At 38.6% G+C, this 23,948-nt stretch overlaps 1 long non-coding RNA gene across 3 annotated transcripts; it reads left to right on the plus strand.

Annotated features, from left to right (window-relative positions):
• Window positions 1–16,351: 16,351 nt before the first annotated feature.
• Window positions 16,352–20,481, plus strand: LOC107829998 (uncharacterized). 3 transcript variants are annotated; one of them, XR_001658060.2, is made up of 4 exons: window positions 16,352–17,002; window positions 18,088–18,532; window positions 18,876–18,965; window positions 20,256–20,481. It is a non-coding gene; the product is annotated as an uncharacterized LOC107829998 (long non-coding RNA). The 3 variants fall into 3 exon arrangements; XR_012703542.1 differs by having other exon boundaries at window positions 18,120–18,532; window positions 18,751–18,965; XR_001658058.2 differs by having other exon boundaries at window positions 18,120–18,532.
• Window positions 20,482–23,948: the final 3,467 nt, after the last annotated feature.

Raw genomic sequence — 23,948 nt, forward strand, 5'->3', positions numbered from 1 at the left:
GAGCTATGTGTTCATTAAAAAAATCCTCATAGTCTATCACTCAGATCAAATAAGTACTAAATCTTATCGGAAGCTTTATTTCCCCGATAAGATTTCTATTAAGCTAATTTTGCAGATCTTATTATAGGAAATATTAGAGGAGTGAAGTACACCATTAATATCCAATCCAATTATATATTAGTTTGTAAATTTCATGTTGTGCTTGAAACAATTCGATTAATCTTTTTTAATTTAGACATTCTTATAGGCAAAAACATTTAGGCTTAATTAGGGAGAATGTGACTAGAAGAATAAAATTAATTGTAAATGACGCCAACTTACTTTATTTATGATTATTTCCCCATGTAATTACAGGTGTGTTCATTGTATTGGCCCACAAAGTTTTTCTTGGGGAATTAGGTTTTGAATAACAATATGTAAGACTTCTCCCCAAAAAGAAAAACTTATAAAAATTAAAAAGTGAAAGCGACTCTCTACAAGAAGGGAAAAAAAAGTTTGCAGGCCTTGGGTTTAGGAAGATGTGGTACAGGGAAGTGCTCAATTATTGCACTCCTATAGATTTGCACTATAAAATAGCTCTCTTTTGTTTTTTTCTTATTTTCTTCTGAAGTTGTTCAACAAAAATACAACAGTCTCCTTCCGTTTCGATTTATATAATATTTTTTTATTTTTTAAGATTCAAAACTTCTTAATTTTGATTATATATTTAAATATAGAACAATAGTTTTTTCAAAATAAAATATATATTTTTGGAAACTATAAAAAGTATTCATAAATATTTAAAAGATATATGAAAAAATTACAATTAAAAAATAATTTATTTGGCTCTCAAAATTCTAACATCGTCATATAAATTACAACGAAGAAAGTACTTTATTATAGTATACTTTCTTAATTCATTTGGCTTCCAAAATTCAAGTGACCTTTTGAATATATTCCGCCACTCCTCTACTCAGACAAGAAAGAAGAGAAAAATAAAGCAAAACCTATAAGTTCCACCTGCGAAAACAAAAAAAGAAAAGAAAAGGAAACTAAATGTAGTTACACTAATTCACGTAGGAAAGTATTTTATTATTTAATCACAACTAAGTAATGCATTTTTAGAGGCCTACCTTGAATTAAGCTTTGACTTTGCTGTAGAAAAAGTCTTTGAGGCAAAAAATGAAGATGTTTTTAATATTTCTAAATTTTCCAAAAACAAAACTAATTTTCCAAAAGTAAAAGCTTTTTGAAAACCAAACAAGTTATAATTAGGTTTTGAATTCCGGAAAAAAAATCCAATTTAAAAAGTAAGGTAATCCAAACACCATTTATGTTGCATCTCAAACCATTTTGACATAGTTTCGCCATTTGTTGCTATCTTGGCAAAGAGCTAAGCAAATCAATAAAGCTGAAACATCACTAGAGCCGTTTAAAAGGTTAATTCAATTTGATGAATAGATTCAAAATAAATAAATATAGAGCGGGTAGCGGAAATCAAACTCGCATCGTTAGCTTGGAAGCTTAAGGATTATAGTCGACGTTGATTCATCATCTTTAACGTTTCTAATTCAAAATCGAACATAAAACTTTGGTTTCATTAGGCCCCTTTAAGGAGATGAGTTAATTTATATTTATAAGATGTGAACAAAATTCGGAAAGAAAATTCTACCCATAACATCTATATCAGCTTTTGGTCTAAATACACCAAGGCCTCTTTTTGAGGCCTTATTTCTTATTTCTTCTTCTTCTTTTTTCCTTGTTTTAGAAATAAATTCTGCATTTTGAGGCCTTAAAAACCTCTTTCTACATCAGCTCGATTTGCGTGCGCAGTCTGGGTGCATAGCCGGAAAGCCATTATGTGAAAATCTGTGAAAATGATGAATTTTGACTTTAAAATGAATTTAAGTTGACTTCGGTCAATATTTTGGGTAAACGGATCCGGACCCCTGATTTGCAGTCCCGGAGGGTCCGTAGAAAAATATGGGACTTGAGTGTATGCCCGGAATCGAATTCCGAGGTCCCAAGCCCGAGAAATGAATTTTAAAGAAAATTGTTTTCTGGATTTATTTATGAGTTTTGGAAATGACACGTATTTAAAACATTATGGTATCGGGCCCGTATTTTGATTCCGGAGCCCGGTATAGGTCTTATATGTGATTTAAGATGAGTCTGTGAAATTTGGTAAGAAACGGAAGTCGTTTGAGGTGATTCGGACCCGTAGTTGTGAAAATTGAAACTTTGAAAGTTTTGAGATTTTTCTTAGATTTCTATGCTAAATTCGTTGTTTAAGAGGTTATTTTGGTGATTTGATCGCACGGATAAGTTCATATGATGTTTTTGAGTTAGTATGCATGTTTGGTTTGGAGCTCCGAGGGCTCGAGTGAGTTTCGGATGGATTTCGGAAGGTATTGAACTTAGAAAAAAGTTGCAGGTTTTCAGTTTCTGGTGTTCTGGTGTGTTGTTCTTCGCGTTCGCGAGAGTGTTCGTGGAAGGACTCTCGCGAACGCGAAGGGTAACTCAGGCTGAAGGAATTTTCCTTCTACGCGAACGCGAGAAACAGAACGTGAACGCGAAGCCTTGGGGGTGTTTGCCTTCGCGAACTTGGACCTGCTATCGCGAATGCGAAGGCCTTTGGGCCTGGGCAGGGGGAAGGAGATTTTGTTCTATGCGAACGCGGCCACTGTCCCGCAAACGCGAAGGCTCGAGGAGTCAAAGCTCCGCGAACGCGAGCTTGTGATCGCGAACGCGACAGACCCATCGCGAACACGATGAAAGTCTGCCCAGTGATTTTAAAACAGAAGCAAAAACGGGATTTTACCAAAATTTCATAACTTCTTCTTCCAAACTCCAATTTGATCGATTTTTGAAAGAGAACTTCACCTCAAATTCATAGGTATGTAATCTTAGACTCAATTTCTTCAATTTTCATTAACACCCATTAGATTTCTAAGCCTAATTATGTTCTTAAGGGTAGAAAATTAGGGATTTGGGTAGAGTTGGGATTTTTGCATAATTGGGATTTAGACCTCATTTTGGGGTCGGATTTTGGAACTAATTGCATATTCGGGCTCGTGGGTGAATAGGTGATCGGATTTTGGCCCGAATCTCGTGTTTTGACCATGCAGGCCCGGGGTCGATTTTTGACTTTTTGGGAAAAATGATAGGAAATCTATAATTAAGCATTAGAATTGGATTGTTTAGCGTTTATTGATGTTATTAAGTCGATTATGTCTAGATACAATTGATTTGGAGCCAAATTCAAAAGGAAAAGCGGTGTTTGAGGCTTGAGATGGCCGTGGAAGTTCGAGGTAAGTGTTTGGTCTAACCTTAGCTTGAGGGATTAGGAGTTGTGTCCTATTTGCTACATGTTACTTGTCGAGTACGACGTATAGGCATGGTGACGAGTATCTATACGTTAGTGGCAAGCATGACCGTGAGTCTTAAATTGAAATTGTTGTGTTTTTAATAAATCCTATGATTGCCTAAATTATTGATTCTTTGTGTTGAGAAAGGATTATGATTATTCTAGTGGAAATTACTTATGATTGAGTATGGGTGCTAGTTGAAGTAGTTAGATGTTGGAACAAGTTTGGTTGTAGCTGATTTTCCCTTGTCGGGACGTATTTACTTATACTGTCGATGCCCTTGCCGGGATAGTGTTATTTCTTTATTGATCCCTTACCGGGACTCTCGTTGTGATTGGTGTTGAACTGTATATGTGGATTGGGTTGCGCGCCGCAACAATATTATATTTGGATCGGGTTGCACGCCGTAATAATATTATGTTTGGATCGGGTTGCACGCCGCAACAATGATATAATTGGATCGGGTTGCACGCCGCAATAATATTATGTTTGGATCGGGTTGCACGCCGCAACAGTGATAAATAATATGGATCGGGTTGCACATCACAACAGTGTTATTATGATTTGGATCGGGTTGCGCGCCGCAACAATAGATAATACGAAGTGCTTATAGATTGGTTATGAGTTCATTATTGTTTTGCTGTAAATTCTAAATTGTTCTTTACGTTTTCTCTTAAATTATTATTGGTAAGTGATATTCCCCCGCAGCATGTTCCCCTCTCATCTTTACTTGCTTATTTCTGTTTTACTTTCCGCTGTATATTACATAACTGCACATGTTTATTTGGTAGTCTGGTCCTAGCCTCGTCACTACTTTGTCGGAGTTAGGCCAGGCACTTACCATCACATGGGGTCGATTGTGCTGATACTACACTCTGCACTGTGCAGATCCCGGAGCGGCAACTTTTGGACCATACCTTTGGGTGGCTGCCTTTAGTCTAGTCAGAGATCTTGAGGTAGTCCTGCAGGCGTCCGTGCTCGGCGTTCTCTTCTATTTTTATATTCTGTTTTCATCAACTTTAGAGACAGATTGTACCTTTCTTTCGAGACATTTGTATGTAGTAGTCGGAGAAGGTTCGTGATATTGTGACACTGGTTCCGGGTAGAGGTGTATGTTGGTATTGTCGTACTTATTTTTGGCTAAGTCATCAGATTACGTCTTCCACATGTATTTATTTATCGTTAATTTTTCACTGTTGATCGCATGTTGATTTAAATTGTTAAAAAGGGCTAAATAAAAGAGTTAGTGAATTTATAATGCGCGACTTGCCTAGCTTTTACGAGTAGGAGCCATCACAACTCCTGAGGATGGGAAATCCGGGTCGTGACAAGTTGGTATCAGAGCTCTAGGTTACACAAGTCTCACAATTCATGGACAAGCTTAGTAGAGTCTGAGGGATCGGTACAGAGACATCTGTATTTATCCCCCAGAGGCTATAGAGTTAGGAAAAACTTCACATTTATTCTTTCCTGTCGTGCGGTTTGGTTTCTCAATGCTAATTGAATTTCTACTATGTTCTTCCGCAAATGGCGAGAACACGCGCTTTCTCATCCACCGATCAGGATCCCGAGCCCCCAGCAGCAGCTCCCATGAGGGACAGAGGGCGAGGCCGAGGCCGTGCTAGAGGCCGAGGCCGTGCTAGAGGCCGAGGTAGGGGTAGTGCGCAGCCCAGAGCAGTAGCACCAGCGACGGAGCCTCAGATTAACTTTGATGATGAGGTTCCGGCCTAGACAGTTTCGATGGGCCCAACTCAGGTCCTAGAAGGGTTTATTGCTACCCCAGTACTCCAGAATGCTCTGGTCCGTCTGGTGGGCCTTATGGAGAGTGTCATCCGGTCATGCTTACTTCCTGTAGCACCAGCCGTCTCTCAGGCGGGAGGAGGAGCCCAAACTCCTGCCACTCGCACTCTAGAGCAGATGACTCCCCAGTTCTAGACTCCAGTAGCTCAGCCAGTTGGAGCAGTTCAGCCGGGTGTGGTAGCTCAGACCGGTGATGGAGCAGCTATGTCTGCCGATGCTTTGTGGAGATTGGACAGGTTCACCAAGCTCTTCACTACTACCTTGAGCGGTGCATCTTCTAAGGATCCCCATGAATATCTAGACAGTTGTCATGAGGTTCTCAGGAACATGGGGATAGTGGAGACCAATGGGGTCGACTTTGCTACTTTTTGCTTGTCTGGATCCACCAAGACTTGGTGGAGAGATTATTATTTGGCTAGACCAGCCGGATCACCAGCTTTGACTTGGGAGCAGTTTACTCAGCTATTTCTGGAGAAGTTTCTCCCCATCACTTATAGAGAGGCCTATCGGAGGCAGTTTGAGCGTCTCCAGCAGGGTTCTATGACCGTTACTCAGTACAAGACCAGATTCATCGACTTATCCCGTCATGCTCTTATCATACTTCCTACCGAAAGAGAGAGAGAGAGAGAGGGTGAGGAGGTTCATTGAGGGACTTATTCAGCCGATTCGCCTTCAGATGGCTAAGGAGACAGGGAGTGATATTTCTTTTTCAGTAGGCGGCCAATGTGGCCAGGAGAGTGGAGATAGTTCTGTCGCAGGGAAGTGGTCAGGGGTCTAACAAGAGGCCTCGTCATTCAGGCAGATTCAGTTGTGCCTCGTCTGGAGGTAGGGATTCATATGGTAGAGGCCATCCTCCTAGACCTTTTCAATTAGCACTTCAGGTTTCTCACGGCGCTTCAGGTGGCTGTGGTTCTCATATGTAGTATTCTGATTAGCAGCCCTACAGTGCACCACCAGCTCCTATCAATGCACCACCGTTCCAGAGTTTTCGGGGTGGTCATTCAGGTCGCCAGGGTCAGTCTCAGTTTCCTCAACCGCAGCACTCAAGTGGATGCTTTGAGTGTGGTGAGTATGGTCATATCCGGAGGGCTTGTCCAAGATTGGTGAGTACTTAGTCGCAGCAGCAGGGTTCCCGTGCTATGGTTCAGGCACCAGGTGTTCCACTACCCCCTCCGCCAGCTAGGGTGGGGGTAGATGTGCTAGAGGTGGAGGTAGAAGTATTAGAGGTGGAGGTCAGACAGCTAGAGGTGGAGGCCAGCCAGCAACAGGCCATCCCAGATATGTAGTTCAGGGTGGTGAGGCTCAGCCCTGATGTTATGCTCTACCAGCCAGGCCTGAGGCTGAGTCTTCCGATGCAGTTATCACAGGTACTGTTCTGGTTTGTAGCAAGGATGCTTCAGTTTTATTCGATCTAGGGTCTACATACTCCTATGTGTCATCTTATTTTGCATCGTATCTGGTCATGCCTAGTGATTCCTTGAGTGCCCATGTATATGTATCTACACTGATGGGTGATTCTATTGTGGTAGATCGAGTCCATCGTTCTTGTATAGTTGTGATTGGGGGTCTTGAGGCTCGTGTAGATTTGTTACTTCTGGACATGGTTGATTTTGATGTCATACTGGGGATGGACTGGTTATCACCTTACCACTCTATCTTGGACTGTCATTCCAAGACTGTGACCTTAGCCTTGCCGGGTTTACCTCATTTAGAATAGAGAGGGACTCCTGGTCATTCTACCCGTAGTGTTATCTCTTATGTGAAGGCTCATCGTATGGTCGAGAAGGGGTGTTTGGCCTATTTGGTATATGTTCGTGATTCTAGTGTCGAGGTTCCTTCTATTGATTCTGTGCCTGTTGTTTGTGAGTTCCCTGAGGTATTTCCTTCAGACCTGCCGGATATGCCACCCTATAGGGATATTGACTTCAGCATTGATTTAGCTCCGGGCACTCAGCCCATTTCTATCCTGTCGTTTCGTATGGCCCCGCCTGAGTTGAAAGAGTTGAAGGAGTAGTTGTAAGACTTGCTTGAAAAAGATTTCATTAGACCTAGTGTTTCGTCTTGGGGTGCGCCAGTGTTAATTGTTAAGAAGAAGGACAGATCGATAAGAATGTGTATTGATTACTGGCAGTTGAACAAGATTATGATCAAGAATAAGTATCTGTTGCCGAGGATTGATGATTTGTTTGATCAGCTTCAGGGTGCCAAGGTATTTTCAAAGATTGACTTGAGATCTGGCTACCATCAATTGAGGATTAGGGCATCCGATGTCCCTAGGATAGCTTTTCGCACTCGGTATGGGCATTATGAGTTCTTGGTGACGTCATTCGGGTTGACAAATGCCCCAGCAGCTTTTATGGATTTGATGAACTGAGTGTTCAGGCCTTACTTGGATTCATTCGTGATAGTCTTCATTGATGATATTTTGATCTATTCCTGCAGCTGGGAAGAGCACGAGTAGCATTTTAGAGTGGTTCTTCAGAATGAGGGATAGTCAGTTGTATGCCAAGTTTTCGAAATGTGAGTTCTGGTTGAGTTCAGTTGCATTCCTGGGTCATGTGGTATCAGCAGAGGGTATTCAGGTTGATCTGAAGAAGATTGAGGCAGTCAAGAACTGGCCTAGACCAACATCAGCTATAGAGATCCGGAGTTTCTTGGGGTTGGCAGGCTATTATCATCGGTTTATGGAGGGGTTTTCATCTATTGCAGCCCCGATGACCAGGTTGACCCAAAAGGGTGCCCTGTTCAGGTGGCCAGACGAGTGTAAGGCGAGCTTTCAGAAGCTCAAGACAACTTTGACTACGACACCGGTGTTGGTTTTGCCCACAGGTTCAGGGCCATATACAGTTTATTGTGATGCATCTCGTATTGGACTTGGTGCGGTGTTGATGTAGGATGGCAAGGTCATTGCCTATGCTTCGCAGCAGTTGAAGATTCATGAGAAGAACTATCCGATTCACGATTTGGAGTTAGCAGCCATTGTTCACGCGTTGAAGATTTGGAGGCATTATCTGTATGGCGTGGCGTGTGAGGTGTTCACGGATCATAAGAGTCTGCAGTACTTGTTCAAGAAGAAGGAGTTGAATTTGAGGTAGAGAAGGTGGTTGGAGCTGTTAAAGGACTATGATATCACCATCTTATATCATCCGGGAAAGGCCAATGTGGTGGCCGATGCTTTGAGTAGGAAGTCAGCCAGTATGGGTAGTCTTGCTTATATTCCGGTAGGTGAGAGGCCGCTTGCTTTGGATGTTCAGGCTTTGGCCAATCAGTTCGTGAGGTTGGATGTTTCTGAGCCCAGCCGTGTGTTAGCTTCCACAGTCGCTCGTTCTTCTTTATTGGAGTGTATCCAAGATCGACAGTATGATGATCCCTATTTGTGTGTCCTTAGAGACACGGTGCAGCACGGAGGTGCCAAGCAGGTTACCTTAGGAGATGATGGAGTTATGAGATTGTAGGGTCGAGTTTGTGTGCCTAATGTGGATGGACTTCGAGAGTTGATTTTAGATGAGACCCATAGTTCCCGGTACTCTATTCATCTGGGCACCGCGAAGATGTATCAGGATTTGCGGCAGCATTATTGGTGGCGGAGAATGAAGAAGGACATTGTTGTTCATGTGGCTCGGTGTTTGAATTGTCAACAAGTTAATTACGAGCATCAGAGGCCCGGTGGGTTGTTCCAGAAGATTGAGATTGCTGAGTGGAAGTGGGAGCGTATTACTATGGACTTTGTTGTTGGACTCCCATGGACTCAGAGGAAGTTCAACGCAGTGTAGGTTATTGTTGATAGGCTGACCAAGTCAGCACATTTCATTCCTGTGGCAGTCTCCTATTCTTCCGAAAGGTTAGCTGAGATCTATATTTGGGAGATTTTTCGTCTTCATGGTGTGCCTGTGTCTATCATTTCGGATCGAGGTACGCAGTTTACCTCACATTTCTAGAGAGCAGTTCAGCGAAAGTTGGGCACACGGGTTGAGTTGAGCACAGTGTTTCATCCTCAGACGGACGGGCAGTCCGAGCGGGCTATTCAGATTTTGGAGGATATGCTCCGAGCTTGTGTCATTGACTTTGGAGGCTCGTGGGATCAGTTTTTGCCTTTAGCAGAGTTTGCCCACAACAACAACTACCAGTCGAGTATCCATATGGCTCCTTATGAGGCTTTGTATGGTAGGCGGTGTCGGTCACCGGTTGGATAGTTTTAGTCGGGGGAGGCTCGATTGTTGGGTACACATCTAGTGTAGGATGCCTTGGACAAGGTCATGATTATTCAGGACAGGCTTCGTACGACTTAGTCCAGGCAAAAGAGTTATGTCGACCGTAAGGTTCGTGATTTGGCTTTCATGGTCGGTGAGCGGGTATTACTTCGAGTGTCGCCTATGAAGGGCGCGATGAGATTTGGGAAGAAGTGCAAGCTTAGCCCTAGGTTCATTGGCCCGTTTGAGATTCTTGATCGAGTAGGAGAGGTGGCTTACAGACTTGCATTGCCACCGAGCTTATCAGATGTGCATCCAGTGTTTCATGTATCCATGCTTTGGAAGTATCACGGCGATCCATCCCACGTATTAGATTACAGCACTATCCAGTTGGACAAGGACTTGTCCAACAAGGAGGAGCCGGTAGCTATTCTAGACCGGCAGGTTCGCCAGTTGAGGTTGAAGAGTTTCCCTTCTGTTCGTGTTCAGTGGAGAGGTCAGCCTGTGGAGGCATCGACCTGGGAGTCAGAGTCCGACATGCGGAGCCATTATCCCCATATTTTCCCCGACTCAGGTACTTCCTTCTTATGTCCGTTCGAAGACAAACGGTTGTTTTAGAGGTGGAGAATGTGATGACCCAAAAGGTCATCACTTGTTTTAGAAATAAATTTTGCACTTCGAGGCCTTAAAACCTCTTTTCACATCAACTTGATTTGTGTGCGCAGTCCGGGTGCGTAGACGGAAAGCCATTATGTGAAAATCTGTGAAAAATGATGAATTTTGACTTTAAAATAGATTTAAGTTGACTTTGGTCAACATTTTGGGTAAACGAACCCGGACCCATGATTTGATACTTCGAAAGTTTTGAGATTTTTCTCAGATTTCTATGCTAAATTCGTTGTTTAAGAGGTTATTTTAGCGATTTGATCGCACAGAGAAGTTTATATGATGTTTTTGAGGTAGTTGCATGTTTGGTTTAGAGCCCCGAGGGCTCGAGTGAGTTTCGAATGGGTTTCGGAAGGTTTTGAACTTAGAAAAAAGTTGCAGGTTTTCAGTTTCTGGTGTTCTGGTGTGTTGTTCTTCGCGTTCGTGAGAGTGTTCACAGAAGGACTCTCGCGAACATAAAGGGTAAGTCAGGCTGAAGGAATTTTTCTTCTACGCGAACGCGAGAAACAGGACGCGAACGCGAAGCCTTGGGGGTGTTTCCCTTCGCGAACGCGGACCTGCTATCGCGAACGCGAAAGCCTTTGGGCCTGGGCAGGGGGAAGGAGATTTTGTTCTACGCAAACGCGGCCACTGGCCCCCGAACACGAAAGCTCGAGGAGTTAAAGCTCCGTGAACGCGAGCCTATGATCGCTAACGCGATGATTAATTGGGTCTGATCCATCGCGAAGGCGATGAAGGTCTGTCCAGTGATTTTAAAACAGAAGCAAAAACAGGATTTCACCAAAATTTCATAACTTCTTCTTCTTCTAAACTCCAAATTGGGCGATTTTTGAAAGAGAACTTCACCACAAATTCATAGGTATGTAATCTTAGACTCATTTTCTTCAATTTCCATTAACACCCATTAGATTTCTAGGCCTAAATCATGTTCTTAAGGGTATAAAATTAGGGATTTGGGTAGAGTTAATAATGTTGTACGGTGGGCCGGGCTGGGACCGGGAACGGACCGGGCCCGCGGTCCTAACGGGCTAAACGGGCCGGTCCTGATGGGCCGGTCCCTAATGGTGCAAAAAGCCCATGGCGGGCCGGGTATGGTAAAAAAGCCCACGAGCCCGGGACCGCTAAGCCCGGGACCGGCTGGCAGGCCTGGGCCGGTCTTACCGAGCCTAACGGCTAATTTTTAAAAAAAAAAATTAAAAAAAATAGCAACGGTCAAAAATTAAAATTATAGCCGTTGGGCTGCAATTTTGATTGTTTGGAAGTTTAAAAAATAGCCATTTGGTCCCCAAACTTTATTGTGTTGATGGTATTTATCCGCAAATTCATCTTTAAGATATTTCAACAATTTGTGTTATTTTAAAATTATTAGACGTATTTATGCTTCATGTTGTACTTTCTTATTAATTTATTATGCATGGCAATTTAGTTTTACTATTGTTTTGTTATTTTACTTTTTCGTCAAGCACTTTAATAATTAGATTTCTACATATATATTACACATATATTATTTATATAGCCATGATATGGTTTACAAGAATTTGCCTTAAACAAAAAAAAATTTAAAAAAAGCCCAGAAATAAAAAAGCCTGTTAGGCCCGCTAAGCCCACGAGCCCGGCCCGTTTAGCCGAGGACCATATGGGCTTAGGCCCGTCACGGGCTGGTTCCACCCATTGAGCCCACGAAGACCGGGACCGTGAGGCCCGGGACCGCCAGAGCCCAGGCCCGCTAAGCCCATGCCTGTTAGGCCCGGCCCGTTTGGCCCATTTAGGCCTAGGCCCGGCCCAGAATACAACATTAAGCTTAGGTCCGTCACGGGCTGGTTCCACCCGTTGAGCCCACGAAGCCCGGGATCGTGAGGCCCGGGACCGCCAGAGCACAGGGCCCATTTAGGCCCGGGCCCGGCCCAGAATACAACATTAAGAGTTAGGGCTTTTTGCATAATTGGGATTTAGACCTCGTTTTGCGGTTGGATTTTGGAACTAATTGCATATTCGGGCTCGTGGGTGAATGGGTGATCCAATTTTGGTTCGAACCTTGTATTTTGACCATGCGGGCCCGAGGTCGATTTTTGACTTTTTGGAAAGAATGATAGGAAATCTATAATTAAGCATTGGAATTGGATTGTTTAGCGTTTATTGTTGTTATTAAGTCGATTATGTCTAGATACAATTGATTTGGAGCCAAATTCAAAAGGAAAAGCGGCGTTTGAGGCTTGAGTTGGCCGTGGAAGTTAGAGGGAAGTGTTTGGTCTTACCTTTGCTTGAGGGATTAGGAGTTGTATCCTATTTGCTACATGTTACTTGTCGAGTATGACATATAGGCATGGTGACGAGTATCTAGACGTTGGTGTCAAGCATGACCGTGAGTCTTAAATTGAAATTGTTATGTTCTTAATAAATCCTACGATTGCCTAAGTTGTTGATTCTCTGTGTTGAGCAAGGATTATGATTATTCTCGTGGAAATTACTTATGATTAAGTATGGGTGCTAGTTGAAGTAGTTAGATGTTGGAACAAGTTTGGTTATAGCTGATTTTCCCTTGCCGAGACGTATTTACTTATATTGTCGATACCCTTGTCGGGATAGTATTGTTTCTTTATTGATCCCTTGCTGGGACTCTCGTTGTGATTGGTGTTGAACTGTATATGTGGATTGGGTTGCGCACCACAACAATATATATTTGGATCAAGTTGCACGCCGCAACAATATTATGTTTGGATCGGGTTGCACGCCACAACAATGATATAATTGGACCGGGTTGCACGCCGCAACAATATTATGTTTGGATTAGGTTGCACGCCGCAACAGTGATAAATGATATGGATCGGGTTGCACATCACAACAGTGTTATTACGATTTGGATTGGGTTGCGCGCCGCAACAATAGATAATACGAAGTGCTTATAGATTGGTTACGAGTTCCTTATTGTTTTGCTGTAAATTTTAAATTGTTCTTTACGTTTCCACTTAAATTACTGTTGGTAAATGATATTCTCCCGCAACATGTTCCCCTCCCATCTTTACTTGCTTATTTCTATTTTACTTTCCGTTGTATATTACATAACTGCACAAGTTTATTTGTTAGTCTGGTCCTAGCGTCGTCACTACTCCGTCGGGGTTAGGCCAGGCACTTACCAGCACATGGGGTCGGTTATGCTGATACTATACTCTGCACTGTGTGCAGATTCCGGAGCGGCAACTTTTGGACCATAGCTTTGGGTGGCTGACTTCAGTCCAGTCAGAGATCCCGAGGTAGTCCTGCAGGCGTCCGCAGACCCGACGTTCTCTTCTATCTTTATATTCTGTTTTCATCTACTTCAGAGATAGATTGTGCCTTTCTTTCGAGACATTTGTATGTAGTATTCGTAGAAGGTTCGTGATATTGTGATGCCGGTTCCAGGTAGAGGTGTATGTTGGTATTGTCGTACTTATTTTTGGCTAAGTCATGAGATTACGTCTTCCACATGTTATTTATTTATCGTTAATTTTTTACTGTTGATCGCATGTTCATTTAAATTGTTAAAAAGGGTTAAATAAAAGGTTTAGTGAATCTATAATGCGTGGCTTGCCTAGCTTTCACGAGTAGGTGTCATCACGACTCCCGAGGGTAGAAAATCTAGATCGTGATAAAAATTTGATTGCTCGATTAATTTAAATTACATTGGATAACTCTACTCCTTATTCTATCATGTTGAATTAGCTAACCGGAATTGTTATTTTTTAACCTTAAATACTTAAAGTTAGCACGAAATTGCAATCATTGTGTTACTTACGTTTAGTAGAAAAGACGAGTAAAAGAATAAATTAAATCGATTGTCGTGATGGCAGCTTTATTTATAGTTATTTAGTGCAGCTGTGTGTATTGTGGCCAACAAATTTTTCTTGAGGAATTAGGTTTTGAATAATTACAAAATGCCAGACTTCTTTAGATTGTGTTAAGACATTGTAACTCCAAAAGCAAAGCAACTCCCAGAAAGAAACAAAATTGGAAAAAATGAGTCTACAAAAATAAATATTTTTGGAAAGAGGATGTAGGCCAGAGTAGTGCCCTTTTTATTATTTCTTTTTCCTTCCTTTTTCCCATGGATGTGGGCAAGAGAAGTGCTCAATTTTTTCTCCATTAAGTTCCTATATACTGCACTAATCAACATATCTATTTCTAGATCTGCCTTACATTTCTTTTGTTTCTTGTTATTAAATTTCTCAACAAAAAAAAAAAGGCCTATGGTGCTCCCTTTGAATTCTTTGGCTCCCAAAAGTCAAGTGGCCTTTTGAATATTTTTGCAATTCTCCACTCCTACAAGAAAAGAAGAGAAAAGTAAAAGCAAAGACGACAAATCCCATTTACAAAAAAAATTAAGAAAAAATGAAAAAGCTAGGTTGGGGAAGAAAAAAAACTTATATGGAGTAGTTGCATTACTATGCCATAAGATAGGAGATAGAGTTTTGTCATCTATTATAAATAATGTTATTTTAGTAATATAATTTTTTATTAGAAATCGATAAAATTTAACAAAATCAGTAATAAAATAGACATGAAATTTATGTATGAATTTTTTCTTATTTAATTGTAATTGGTCATAGATAGGAGATCATTTCTTCGACATGTATCACTTTCTTTTATATTTCATCACTTAATCATAATTAATTAAAATATATTTTGCAGGTATTGTTAAATTAAAATACAATAACTATGACTCAGTTCCAAAAATGTTGGGTTCGACTAAATGAATTCTCAATTCTCCATTAGCTCAACTAATGTTAACATCATACAAAATAAAATAAAAGCAAAAAATAAGTTTTATAATAATAATAATAATAATAACAACAATAATAATAGAACTTCTCTGGCAAGTCTAAAATTTATTCCCAACAAGTAGATATATTACCCATACATATAGATCTTTTTCTTTTATTCTTTCCTATTTTTAGCTAAGTTCGCATTGAGTCAAACAATTTATACGTCCTCCTGGACAGTTTACTTCGATGTGATTTTAAGTTAACACCCGTCTTCTTTTAACATCTTCATTCACCATAATTTCATACCTATACCCAATGCATTTGTGTAACAACCCGACCGGTCGTGCATTTGCATTCCGTTCAGCTATTTGAAACCTTGAGCAGCATCGTATGATATATTATGACTTTATGTGAATTGTCGGTTTTAGTTTTTCAGGTTATTCGGAATCGATTTGAAGAATGAATTTCATTGTTGAAGCTTTAAGTTGGAAGAGTTGACCAAGTTTGACTTTTTGTGAATTTGACCCCCGGAGCTGAGTTTTGATGGTTCTGTTAGGTCCGGATGGTAATTTTAGACTCGGGTGTATGCCCGGATTTGCATTTGGATGTTTCAAGAATGTTTCGACACAAATTGGCGAAAGTTGGAAATTTGAAGGTTTGGAAAGTTCATAAGTTTGACTGGAAGTTGACTTTGAGGATATCGGATTCCGATTGTAGTTCTGGGAATTGGAATAGCTTCATTATGTTATTCGGAACTTGTGTGCAAAATTTGGGTTCATTCCGAGTTGATTTGATATGTTTCGGCACGAGTTTTAGAAGTTGAAAGTTGAAAGTTCATTCAAGTTCGAATTGAGGTGCGATTCGTCGTTTCGATGTTGTTATGTGTAATTTGAGGCCTTGAGTAGGTCCGTGTTATGTTATGAGACTTGTTGCTACATTTGGACAGTAGACATGCAATTTTTGACTCTCCCCGAGATTTTACACATTTTTAGCGTTTGAATATTTAGTTAGGTCTAATATCGCTATTTTAACTAGTTCTTCATTTTATCACAAAAATAAAAATTATAAAAATATTTTCTTTTATTTAGCTAATTGATATTTTATCTAGTTACTTTTAGTTTATCTACCTTACATAAAATTCGAAAATACAAAAATAGTTCTACTTTATTTTCAAGAATATTAGTATTTTTGTAGGAATATTATTTTAATTTTACGATGATTTTAATCTAATTCAATTTTTATTTTTTTAGTACGATATTTGAAAAATACCAAAAATAGGTTGTTTTAACAGTTAGTTTTATTTTAATAGTTATTTTTACTTAAGTAGGATTAATTAGTATATGTGTGGGTAGTATTTTTAGTCTTGTTCAATGAGAAGGAATCAAATTTGGACTAGAACAATCTATTTTTTAGGCCCATTTTCAGAATTAAACCCTTAGCCCATACCCCCACTTCCCTAAAAAGAGACCTAATTCCACTAACCCTAAGAACCCTAAAAGCCAACAGCCATCCACCCCTTCATTAACCTAAAAACCCTTCTTCTTCACCCCAAAAATCAAGCAGCCACTCCTAAACCCTAGAGAGACCATCTCCAGTTGTCAACCCCTCTCCATTCCAGAAGCTCGGACACGCCCTCCTCTGAAAAAGTTTTCTCTGATTCCTCCTCTCTTGGCTCTATCATCTCTCATTCTCGAAAGATCACTGCCGCATGCCATCAAAAGAAAACACGAATTAGGTTTAGTTAAATGCAGTGCTCATGAACCGGCAATTTCAACTATCCACCCTACTTCACGTAATTCACTCCTTCCCTTATTTCCATGTCTCCATATGTGTACTTCCCTATATTTGAAGACTTCTAGTCAAAACATATGATAAAACACGTTTTTAGAGTGAATTGAGGATAGAGAGGTCACGAACAGTGAGGTGGGAGGAATCTATGGCTTTGGGCAAAATTTAAAAGAATAGAGGCGAGGCTTGAGGGATCTATTTTTGGCAGATCTTCACCTTTTCTTGGAAACTCGAAAAACACACAACAAAATAATACATATTTCTGCTTCTTCACTTTTCAATTCTAGATTTTTATTCAAGAATGGACTCTGGTTAAAATGTGGGTCTGAGTCCGTGTTTGGTTGAGTTTTCTGGCGCCGATTCGAGACTCCGTCCGGTTTTCAGCTTTTTGGTGCCGATTCCAGTTCTGTGCGCTGTTCGTTACATTTTTGAGTTTAAAGCAGTGAGACAATTAATTTCCAGCTAAATTAAGGTTCATTTCTTACTCCTCTCTTCAATTATGTGTGCCTTTACAATTGTTTTGATGAATAGAAACCATCTGATGCATATGTGTTTGACATTACACGTACATTTGTTTGTTTGGAATTCTTATTGTTTCCCAGTGCACTTTGATTAGTTTTAAGGATTATTGCTGAATCATTAGACTATTAGTAAGCTTAATTAAGAGAAAGACTAGTTAGATAGCGCATTGAAAGCTCCTACTTAAAATGGGCCGTGGATCGAAAAACCTTGGAAAGGAAATTTTGGCAAGATTAGTGAAATGGATTTGGGACGTGGTGTTGGAATTAAAAAGAAACAGAATTGAGATTTGAATAGTACACATTTACTATTTTATTTTACTAATTTAACCGCTAGGAGCATGTTTAGGCCGTCAACACATGGGTAGGCAAATGATTAGGTATTACTTATTTCTTTTTGAGGTGAGAGGTCGCCCCATTAGTTAATTGATTTATCCGGGGAATGCCCTGCAAGGTTTGTATATATTTTTATCCGAGGTATGCCCCGAAATATTTGTATTCGGAGGCCGAAAGTAGAACTCTTAGTATTTTTATTTTTATTTTCATTTTTTATTTTTATTTTATTAGGCAGGGACAACCTCGAACCTCTTGTGTGTTTATTTTTCTTTTCTGTGTTTATTTTTACCTTAATTTGAATATTTTAAAAGCCAACTATATCGAGTATACAACCGTACTAGTTACGGGACTCGGGGAATGCCTAACACCTTCTCCCCGAGTCAAATGAACCCCCTTATCTAGATTCTTTGGTGCAAACTAGTTTAAGAGTCAAATGTGTTTTGAAGGAAAATTGTTATTTTGAAAACGGTGACCTGACACACTGAAATCAAATGTCAGGTGGCGATTCCGAAAAATCCTTCGAATCACCATCTTTTGTCACTTTCTAAATGAAAAATCTTTCGAGCGTCGAAAATCTTTTATTTTTTTTAAAAAGGGTTAATGAGGTTAAAAAAAGGGGTGTGACATAGACGGGGTCCGGAGTCGCCCGAGTGAGTTTCGGACGAGGTTCAGATCATTTTCATTTCATGTTGCATTGCTGAAGGTATGCTGGTTCTTGTGCTTCCGCATCTGCAGAGGAATGGATGCAGATGGGAGTCCGTAGATGCAGACAGTTGGTCACAGGAGCGCAAACAAGCTTGGCTGACGATGATCGTAAATGCAGAGGAAGAGGCGCACCTGCGTGTGCGCAGAAGCGAATCATTGGGCGGAAGAGCGGGGTCTTGCGCAGGAGTGAAGAGGAGCTCGCACCTGCGATGTCGCAGAAGTGGAAATTGTTCCGCAAGTGTAAGGGGTTGGTTGGTTAGTCGTGGTCGCAGAAGCGTGATTTTGGTCGCAAAAGCGACGCTGCAGAAGAGGCTAATGTGCCGCAGGCGCGAAAATACTTGGCAGAAGCTATAAATCGAGGGTTTTGGTTCTTTCTTCATATTTTGAGATGTGGGACTAGGATTGAGGCGACTTTTGAAGCAATTTTCATTACAGGGATCTGGGTAAGTGTTCTCTACTTGGTTTTGACTATTTTTCGTGAATCTATCTTCATTTTTCGCAATTGGTTGATGAATTTTAAAGAGGAAATTAGGATTTTAACCTAAAGTTTCATAATGTGAATTTTTAAGTTTTGCACATCGATTTGGAGTCGTATTTGAGTGAAACTAGTATGGTTGGACTCGTAATTGAATGAGTTCTCCGATTTTGTAAATTTTTTCAGGTTCCGAGGTATGCGCCCGAATGTGACTTTCGGCTGGTTTTGGGTTTTGATTAAGGATTCGAACTTTTTTATTTGGAATTGTTTCCTTGGGATTTATTTGATGTATTTAAGTTGTTTTTGGCTAGTTTCGAGTCGTTCGGAGGTCGGTACCCGCGAGATGGTATTTTTGGAGCATCGGTTGGCTAGTTTCGAGTGTTGGATCTGGCTTGTTTGAGGTAAGTAACACTTCTAAACTTGGTATTGAATGTATGAAACCCCGAATTACGTGTTATGTATTTGGTGTTGAGGTGACACACATGCTAGGTGACGGGTGTGTGGGTGTGCACCGTATGAATTATGACTCAGTATTCTATAGTACTGTGTAGTTACCTGATCTTACTTGTAACCATGAAATCTCTACGTACTAAATCTATTGAGTTGTGATCCATGTTAGAAAACATGTCAAGACTACATGCTTATTCTGTTGGGACCCACCAAGATCATATTTTTGTTGAATTATTTGTTTAAATTGTAATTTCATACTCGGTCATGTTCATTCATTTCATATCATATCTCAGTCTCTGTTGTTATTTATTGATACATCATATCATCATTTTGGGCTAATTTCATGGCATTGTGAGCCCGAGAGACTTGGGAGATTGATGACTGAGTGAGGCCGAGGGCCTGAGCTGTGAGTGATATATGTATAAATATGGATCGAGTTGCACGCCGCAACGAGCCTTATGGCTATATATATTTATGGGATCGGGTTGCAAGCCACAGCATGTTTCATTAACATACCATGATTGGCTTGATCGCTTGGGTTGAAGGAGCCTCTCCGGAGTTTGCACACACCCCTAGTGAACCCGGTTAATTTATATTGAGGGATGGATATTCCCGGGCAACATTGGCCTTGTACAGTACTGAGTGACTGACTATCAGTTGTTGTATATATATTCGGAATAGATCTTCCCTGGGTCGGATTGGCCATCATTACTAAGTGACTGAGCATGTCGAGTGGTTGAGCATGATGAATGTAAAGTGTGAAACAATGAGATTGAGTACTCTGAGAGTGTGAGTACATAAGTTCATCTCTGAGATACATTGCATTGACATGTACATGTTATACGATATCACGTCATTCATATCTTCTCACACACATTGACCTATAGATATAGAGATGTATTTTCCTCATGCCATTTGAAAATGAAAATATTTTCCTGTGGAAAGCTTTTTGAGAAAAATTACGGTTTTCAAACTTACTCATATTTTTCGGCGATTTCGGTAAAAGATTTGGGTTTGTCACTGATATACTTTCTGGAACTGTGAAAGAGCTGAACATTTTATCCCTGAGTTACTTCTTTCATTACTTTCATTATGTTGTTATGAACTGTTGTTGGCTATTGGTGTTGGACTCCGACCCTTGTCCCGGTTCGTCACTACTTTCAACCTAAGGTTAGGTTTGTTATTTATTGAGTACATGAGGTCGGTTGTACTCATACTACACTTCTGTATCTTGCGTGCAGATGTTGGATGATGATGTTGTTGTGATCGACGGGAGCTGAAAATTGAAGACGTACTTGCATTCCGGATGTAGCTACCTCTTTTTCATGATAGCATTAGATGTATAAAAATTTGTTTATGTACATTTCGAACAATTGATGTATTTATTTTATACTAACTTTGTAAACTCTAATCTTAGAAGCTCATGATTTGTACTACTAGTCCTTGGGGAATGTATCAGTTTTAGATATTTTCTTGTATTTAATTGTCTTATAAATTTTATTGGAATTAATTAGTTGTTAATCGGCTTACCTAGTGGGTTGGGTGATGTGCCATCACAGACTAATTGGATTTTTGGGTCGTGACAATTTGTAAGTCAATGAACAACATGACTAACCCCTCTCAAAGAGACGTCTCATTTTATCATCTATGCGCGTGCTACTTATACTTTCTTTATTACTCAGGAATAAACTACTTAATTACATTATTAAATCTTGCATTTACTTGTAGACTATAACTAGTCTAATTTCTATCTTATTTTTTGTAAGATTTTACCAAAAAATTTCATTCAGTGTTGCATTATTTTTGTTAACTAATTCCTTTGGAGTTAAATCACTTAATTAATAAAGTGACACCAAGTGCAAATAGAATTTTACCCTGCTTGAAGTACAGATGGTCATTGTTACAAACAAAGCTAAGACCACATACCATTGATTCGATTTTGACACTTGGCAAATTTAGGCTTAAACCAAAAGCTATATAAAGTGTAAAATTTGGGTTATGTACAATTCTCATACCCTTGAAGTGGTAATACAAAGTCTTCTAACAGTAGTTATTATTCTGAGTCAAAGTATTTGGTTTCTAGAAACTCTTTTTGCCTAACAAGTGAAAAGGAATGAAAGAGAATCATAGATCTCATTTACAATTTGTTTGATTAAAAGTTTTCAGAAAAAGGATGGTAGTTTTATATCACAAACTACTTTCCACTAGTGAAAAGTTTATGAACTGTTTTCTGGAACAAGTTCTATAAATTAACTTATGTAACAAATGTGGTCCAGCGCATTTAATGGATCGAAATATTTTTTTATTAATATCAGTCTTTGATATTGCATTTAAAACATTTAATTAACATAGCTTCGCCATTTGTTGCTACAATGCCAAGACCGACAAAATAATGTGAAAATAACATGGGACTAGTCAGTGTTTGCAAAATTATTTAAAAATAGCCTCTGTTTTGTTGAAATACGGAATTTCCAGCATAATATGCGGGATTATGGAGCTCCTGCATATAAACTTCCAGCATATTATGTTGGAACTCCAGCACACAAAAAGTTTTAGTATAATACGCGGGATTATGAAGCTCTTGCATATAAACTTCTCGTATATTATGTGGGAACTCCAGCACATTATACTGAAAGCTCATATGTAAAAAATTCGAACTCCAGCATATTATGCTGGAATATGGTTTAAGGATGTTTTTATTCAGATTTTATCTTTACATGAAAAAGTGGCTAAATTTCAATTACTTTTGAAATTGTGGCTACTTTTCAATTACCAGTAATACACCGCAGTTTTTATTTTTTCCCGAAAATAAAAATTTATATTACAATTACAATTATATCCAACTTAGGATTCACCTACTAAGGGTAAAAAAGATAACAATATTCCAGCAGGGGCTTTGTGCCTTTTTGATGAAGTAAGTGAATATTATTAACAAAAGGCATCAAGAAGATGCAGATGTTACAAAGAAACAGAAAGTATCAACCCAAAAATATTAACAATATACACTATATTTTACCGGCTATTATATTTTGGAGCGATTAGTAACTTTTTCAAAATATAAAAAAGCGCGCGGAAACATGGTTTCTGATGCCTTAGAACTTCACTTGTGTAGCACTAACACTGTATTCTGGGTCGGGCCCGGGCCTTCATGGGCCAAACGGGCCGGTCTTCGTGGGCCTGGGCTCTGGCGGTCCCGGGCCTGGCTGTCTCGGGCTTCGTGGGCTCACCTGGTGGAACCGGCCCGTGACGGGCCTAAACCCATGTGGTCCCGGGCTAAACGGACCGGGCTCGTGGGCTTCGCGGGCCTAGCGGGGTTTTTTTTTTTTTTTTTGTAAGGCAATTTATTGTAGTATCATGGCTATATTAAAAATATATATGTAGTATATATGTAGAAATCTAATTATTAAAATGCTTGATGAAAAAGAAAAATAACAAAACAATAGTAAAACACTAAATTGTCATGCATAATAAATTAATAACAAAGTACAACATGAAGCATATTAATATATATATATATATATATATATAGTATACTAGTATAGAATGTTATGTATATATATTTCATTGTATATTTTCTTGTAGTATATATTGTATGTTATGTATATATATTCTCTTGTATATTGTCTTGTAGTATATATTGTATGTTATGTATATATATTCTCTTATATATTGTCTTGTAGTATATATTGTATGTTATGTATATATATTCTCTTGTATATTATCTTGTAGTATATATTGTATGTTATGTATATATATTCTCTTATATATTTTCTTGTAGTATATATATTGTATCTTATGTATATATATTCTCTTGTATATTGTCTTGTAGTATGTTATGTATATATATATATCCTCTTATATATGTTGTTGTAGTATATATTGTATGTTATGTACATATATTCTCTTGTATATTGTCTTGTAGTATATATTGTATGTTATATATATATATATATTATATATTGTCTTGTAGTATATATTGTATGTTATGTATATATATCCTCTTATATATGTTGTTGTAGTATATATTGTATGTTATGTATATATATTCTCTTGTATATGTTGTTGTTGTATATATTGTATGTTATGTATATATATTCTCTTATATATTGTCTTGTAGTATATATTGTATGTTATGTATATATATTCTCTTGTATATTTTCTTGTAGTATATATTGTATGTTATGTATATATATATCCTCTTATATATGTTGTTGTAGTATATATTGTATGTTATGTATATATATTCTCTTATATATTGTCTTGTAGTATATATTGTATGTTATGTATATATATCCTCTTATATATTGTCTTGTAGTATATATTGTATGTTATGTATATATATTCTCTTGTATATTATCTTGTAGTATATATTGTATGTTATGTATATATATTCTCTTATATATTTTCTTGTAGTATATATATTGTATCTTATGTATATATATTCTCTTGTATATTGTCTTGTAGTATGTTATGTATATATATATCCTCTTATATATGTTGTTGTAGTATATATTGTATGTTATGTACATATATTCTCTTGTATTTGTCTTGTAGTATATATTGTATGTTATATATATATTCTCTTATATATTGTCTTGTAGTATATATTGTATGTTATGTATATATATATCCTCTTATATATGTTGTTGTAGTATATATTGTATGTTATGTATATATATTCTCTTGTATATGTTGTTGTTGTATATATTGTATGTTATGTATATATATTCTCTTGTATATTTTCTTGTAGTATATATTGTATGTTATGTATATATATATATCCTCTTATATATGTTGTTGTAGTATATATTGTATGTTATGTATATATATTCTCTTGTATATTGTCTTGTAGTATATATTGTATGTTATGTATATATATTCTCTTGTATATTATCTTGTAGTATATATTGTATGTTATGTATATATATTCTCTT

This window comes from Nicotiana tabacum, chromosome 20 (assembly GCF_000715075.1).
Source record: "Nicotiana tabacum cultivar K326 chromosome 20, ASM71507v2, whole genome shotgun sequence".
NCBI classification, from domain to species: Eukaryota; Viridiplantae; Streptophyta; class Magnoliopsida; order Solanales; family Solanaceae; genus Nicotiana; species Nicotiana tabacum.